The 6,000-nt window shown below is 35.7% G+C and overlaps 1 pseudogene; it reads right to left on the reverse strand.

Annotated features, from left to right (window-relative positions):
• Positions 1–2,406: 2,406 nt before the first annotated feature.
• LOC106329986 lies at positions 2,407–3,407 on the reverse strand (annotated as a pseudogene).
• Between the last annotated feature and the right edge of the window lie 2,593 nt (positions 3,408–6,000).

Here is a 6,000-nt window from a genome sequence, read left to right on the forward strand (position 1 = left end):
AAGGTTGATTTAATGATGTACTTACCCAACTACAACAAGTAACTTCTCCTCTATTTAATTGTGATTTGATGGAGAGACACGAGTAGAAAATGCAACAGTCTCCTCAGAATCTCTAGTTGAAAGCGGTAAACCCGACGGAGTGAACTCTATTCAATCGAGATTGATTTCTCTGATTCTCTCGATGAAAGCGAAGAAACCCGACAGAGTAATTTGAACTCAATTCAATCGATATTGATTTCTCTGATTCTCTCGATGAAAGCGAAGAAACCCGACGAAGTAATTTGAACTCAATTCAATCGATCAGATTTATCCCGATTATATCGATTAAAGCGAGGAAACCCGACGGAGGAGTGAGAGACGAAGAAGGGGAATGAGCAGGGCCCATAGCTCAATTAATTTCGAGCGCATGGCGAAGCCGAAGGATGAGAGGGGTATTTTTGACATTAACCATCGATATGAAGAATATGAGAATAGATAAGAGTATGGTAAAATGAATTTTGTCTCATTAATGAGGATGAGAAAAAGACGAAAAGCGTGTCGAAGAAGTTATGAGACGTATCAGAAACAATGTCTGCTTTAATGAAACGCAAAGTTTAAAGAAGAAGGGACACATGTCACCCTAAGAATAAGCAATTTTATGACGTGACAACACAAAGAAGTAAACACTTCTTTATTATATAACTAGGAGTATTCCTTCGGATGTTGTTTTTTCTTTTGAATTCATTTAGTTTTATTTTTCATTTGTTAGTTGTTAGTCCAATCAGGCATAGAATCATTAGTTCTTGACAATTAAGAATTGAGAGTGTCTTGACCTAATAATGGATTTTGTGAGTGCATGTTAGGAGATCTCAGGCCTGGAGTCCTTGGCTTTCGAAGGCATGTGAATGCATTTTTTATTCCTCCTGAGTGAAAATGTTAAAAGTTTTAGGTAACGTGGGCGATGCATTTTTTTGGTTTACGGTTCGTATGTATAAGGGATTTCTTTTTTTCTTTTTCGAGGTTTGTATGTATAGGAAATTTGTTTTTTTTTTTTTGAAGTTTATTGGTTTATCCTAAGCGGAAAGGTTATGGTAGGAGGTTAGTACATGAGGGAGTAATGAATTTCAAAAGTATAGCAAACAACAAATTAACTTTTTAAAAATATTCATGATAGAAGAAATATTCAAAAAAAAAACAATGATATATTTTTAATCTATGAGCAATGTAGTCGACAAATTTCTCAACTCTTATGAAGTAGTAACAATTCTTGCATGGATGATTTGTGTTTTGGAGGTCGCAGCTTCTTGGGAGTTTGAGTCTGGCCATGTTCTTTAGATATAAGTCCTCCAGCGGAATAGGATAGACACTGAGTGTTTTTTTAATTTTTCTCCAGCAACAATCAAATGTAGATAATGTGTGTTCCCAATCTAGGGTATCCATGATTTTTTTTCCTTCTTTGTTTTTTCCTGTGCAGAGAAGTAATAAACCACAAAGTTACGTACCCTTGTTGTATTTTCCATTTGTAGAATTGCGCAGGTGATTGAGTGCTTCGACTGATCTTTGATGGAAGAAAAACTGATTTATCCCCTCAACATAGTGTGCTTCAGGGTTGTTGTTTTCTAACAATAACTCCATCAAGTGTGTGTGATGGAAGACCATCCTCGGTGGTTCCGATGCAAAATATTTGAGGCGTCAGTTGTGGAAATAAGGCTCCGTGTCAGAAGTGTCTTCATCTGAGGTTTCCACGGTTTGGTTGACATCCGGCTCTGATTCCATATAATTGGAGATGTCGTTTGAATCTTGATGAAATGAGGGGTGAGGGAGATTTAGAGGGTTATCCAATTTTCTAACTTTATTTGTGTGTACGAAGATCTGCATCTAGGAATTTTTATAGAGCAACTGGGTTTAAAAATCATGATACGGTGTTATTAGCATTTAGTTTTTAAGATTTTGTTTACATATTTGTCGTTGATTGCTCGGTGGAATGTTATATTTTGGGACGTTTGCGGCGTTTGGTTTAACAGAAAAACTGAGAACATAATATGTCGTTTGTGCGTCGGTTTATTGTTTTATGTATAAGTTTGACCGAATTTATTTTATGAAGGCGACAGTGGTTTCAAAATTTACAATTCAATTATTAAATGTTTTCCAAGCGTAAGTGGCGTACAGAGTTGAGTACTTGTTTTGGTTGGATTTGTTGGAGCTTGGGGTGCAAGTTATTGTAATAAAAGGACGTGGTGTAATAGGAAAATTCATGTAACATTTATGTCGTGATACTGGTTGAAAGCAGGGGAAGATGTACTGTTTTTTGTTAGGGCAAATAAGCAGTTTTTTTTATTTTTATTTTTTTTTATAAAACGAAACAGGCTACAAAACATCTTCCTCACAATCACTTTAGTTGAATTCTATTTCTAGCTTCTTTTTTTATCACTGTAATGCAATTTGCAATGAATCTTTGCTTCCATATGCTTTCTTACAGCTTCTAAGCTGCTGAATGCATGGCACAGGTCGCTGCAGTAGAGACACATGAAGTCTCTCTTGACCTGAATCATAATCCATGGTATAAGAGGAAATAAAAGTTAAGAAAATTCAAAGCTTTACAACAATGCTTAACTGACGAGTCCGAACCTTAAGACCGAGGTAAGTGAGAAGCCCTTCTGGATATTTTAGATACTCAACATTCGGAACAAAGAAACCATGGTGCTTGTTTGATAAAAAAAAAAAGAAACCATGGTGCTTATGCATGTCTGCATCATCTTCTCCACCAGCTCCTGGCTCATTCACATTCAACTTAGACAAAGAATCCGAGGCCTCTTCTTCGTCCGCATCAGCCAGTTCCTCATCTGAATCTGCCTCCACCTACTCATTATCACTCTCCTCGTTATCCTTTTTCTTGAAAAGGCGAGGAAGTGGCGTGACTATCGCTACATCCTCATCTCCGTTGCTTGCTGTCCCTTGTGAAACGCGCAAAACGTGTCTCCAAGACTTGCAATGCTGTTCATGAGCCTTGGAACTCCTGTAACCTTTACCGCAGACTCTGCAGGTGTAAAGCATAGGCCTTTCATCTGATTTGCCTTTCTCCATAGCAAGAGCAGATTGTCTAGCCTCAAACAACTCTTCTGCAACCCCAGGAGCTCCAGCTACCTAGACGTATTCAAAACCTCAACAATTCAGATGCCACACATCAAGAACAATGATAAAGTAAAACCATCTCGATGGAAAAATGATAAAGTTTTGATTTTTTTCTCATAAACTTTAATCTTATCTAAGCAAAACCGTTAGAGTAGAATTTTCCGACGAACAAATAAAAAAAAAAGACAAAATATTGACCTTGCGCTTGAGATTGTAACTGTGCCAATCGGAGCTGTAATGAAGCTTTCGTTCTCGAACTACATGTTACACGCGTTACATGTTAAGCCCGGCATCTCAAGCCCTCTCGATTGATTCCAATGGCAAAAAAAAAGAGAAATGAACAGATCAATCGATTCCAAATATAGTCGTAGAACATACTTAAAACATATGAACCCGGCTGAATCTTCTAAATATCGTTTGAGTTGAACTGTAGATCGGATCATCACTCTAACCTTCTGTGTGCTCTCATTGTGAAGGCCGCCGCTCAAGAGAAAGACGGAGGAAGGAACCCTAATCCCATGTGGGTTTGTAACGTGTCTGCAAAATTTTGGGCTTAAAGTAATAAAAGCCCGGTTAAAATTAAGGGACGTAGAAACCCGACAGAAAGCAAAAATCGAGAGTACCTTAATGTGTCACACTTGTCGCGAAGTGCTCCACTCTCCATAATGACGTGGCACAAGGAGGAGAGAGTATAATATACTTTATTATTATAAATAGATATAAGATTATCTTTGAGAAGTTGTACGTAACATTTTTGTTTGATTAACTGTTTAAATGATATTAACCAAAAATAATTGAAATGGTAAGCGGGAATTTGGAGTATAAAAGCATACGTTGGCATGAGTATCTATCTATCTATTAATATAAAGTAGAACTTTATTTTCTTTTCTTTTTGCCACCTAATCAAATAGGCTCACCAGAACCTGACACCTGTCTCACCATCCCAAAACTACGTGTTTCATTAACTTAATTATGCAAGGTGCGTGGGTTTCATTGTCTGTTATTTGGGCTTCGTACTGTCCTCTAGGAGAGGAGCTCAGCCCGTTTGCATTTCTTCTCCGTTAGTCGGTGAAAGAGTTATGTAACGAATTGCCGCCGTAAAGCCGTATAACAGTTCCACAAGATACTACAGCCTGTGAAGATCCGACTATGCTGCGCACAATGGCCACTTCCGATCAACCTCAACAGGAAGTCGACATCTATATCCTATCGATTGGAGTTCTTTTCACCGGTCAACGACTTGTGACACCGTTACGTAATTTGTCTGCATTCAAGCGTTGTCATTAACACCATCTCCCCACTCCTCACACGATCTCTCATCAATACATCCCCTCCTTCCTTCCATTGTGTGATTCTACAGCTATAAACACGTAAGTCTCTCTCTGTGAAATTCATCTATTCAGTCTTTTCATTGTTATCATTCTAAGAGTTTCATTGAACCACTTCTAAGCATACAACAGTACAGTAGGAAATGCTATGTTTTTCCTCAAGTGTCAAAACGAATATACGTAAAGGAGACTGATATTTGGAGTTCAGAGATTATTCTACTCATCTTACTTTGTGGTGTGCCACCTTTTTAGGCTGATAATATAAAGCTAATGTTTACGATATTTTGTTGTTACAATTAGGGATGTTAATTGTTGATTAAGGCTTAAAGAAGTTTGTTCATTTTAAGTCTCTAACATTTACCTCTGTTATTTCAATGTCTTATCTATTCTACTTCATTAATTCACTCATGTGTCCAGAAAAAGAGTTCCCCTCCTTAATCACCAATAGATCGTCTACATCTTTCTTGCTGCTAATCCTTGGAATTTCACTTTGAATTCAGCGGAACTGTTAATCGCTTTGGAGACAATTGATTAATTGAACTGTATCTTTACTAGGTATAGTTAGAAGAACACATTACTGCTTAACGGGACAAAACAATGGTCATTATTCATCCTAAGCAAGAGCTTTTGCTCATTAAACTAACAATTGCCATGCTTCATGCTAAGCTAGACCTTTTGTTCATTAAAAAACTAACCATTGTTTTCTGAGAGAACATTTGCTTAAGCGAGAGTTTGCTATGTCTATAACTTAAGATTTTGTTCATTAAACTATAACTTAAGCTCCTTTATAACTTAAGCGAGAGTATGGTATGTCTAATCTTCCTAAAACATAACTTACTGTTAATTTTATATCCAACCATTAAGCAAATGTTCTTGAATATAATTTAGTATCAGCTCTATATTTATTCAGTATAATACCCTTTTCCTTGGGATTGTTTAAATCATATAGATTAACAAAACCAATATCCCTTTTATATTAAAAGATAAACATTTTTTAAGACTAACCTTATGCTCATGTATTATTAACCAAAATGTCATTTCCTATGTGGCAACACCATATTCACTCTCACACTTTCTAATTAAAAACTCTCTCTTTACTAGATTTATTACATTCTTTGCCATTATTTATAATTATAGCTTAGCATAATGTTTTAATAGTATATCTTGGTAACGTACAATCTCAATGTAGACGAAGGAAGTAACCGGTTATTTGGTAATGTGTTTTATATCATTTTAAAACCGGTTACCATATATTATATTACATAAAAAATACTAAGGAATTTCATTTTCATGTATCGAATATATCACACTATATATTATATCACATATGAAAAATAATTTATAATTTGAAATCGGTTTAATGTATCTTTACATGTGATCTTAATGAAGATGATATCAAAACCGAGTGTTGCTTTTGTTGTGTTACTTTTCGATTTTATGTTAATATGTTTTATATCATTTTAAAATCGGTTACCATATATTATATTACATAAAAAATACTAAGGAATCTCATTTTCATGTATCGAATATATCACACTATATATTATATCACATATGAAAA

Source organism: Brassica oleracea, chromosome C3 (assembly GCF_000695525.1).
Source record: "Brassica oleracea var. oleracea cultivar TO1000 chromosome C3, BOL, whole genome shotgun sequence".
NCBI lineage: Eukaryota > Viridiplantae > Streptophyta > Magnoliopsida > Brassicales > Brassicaceae > Brassica > Brassica oleracea.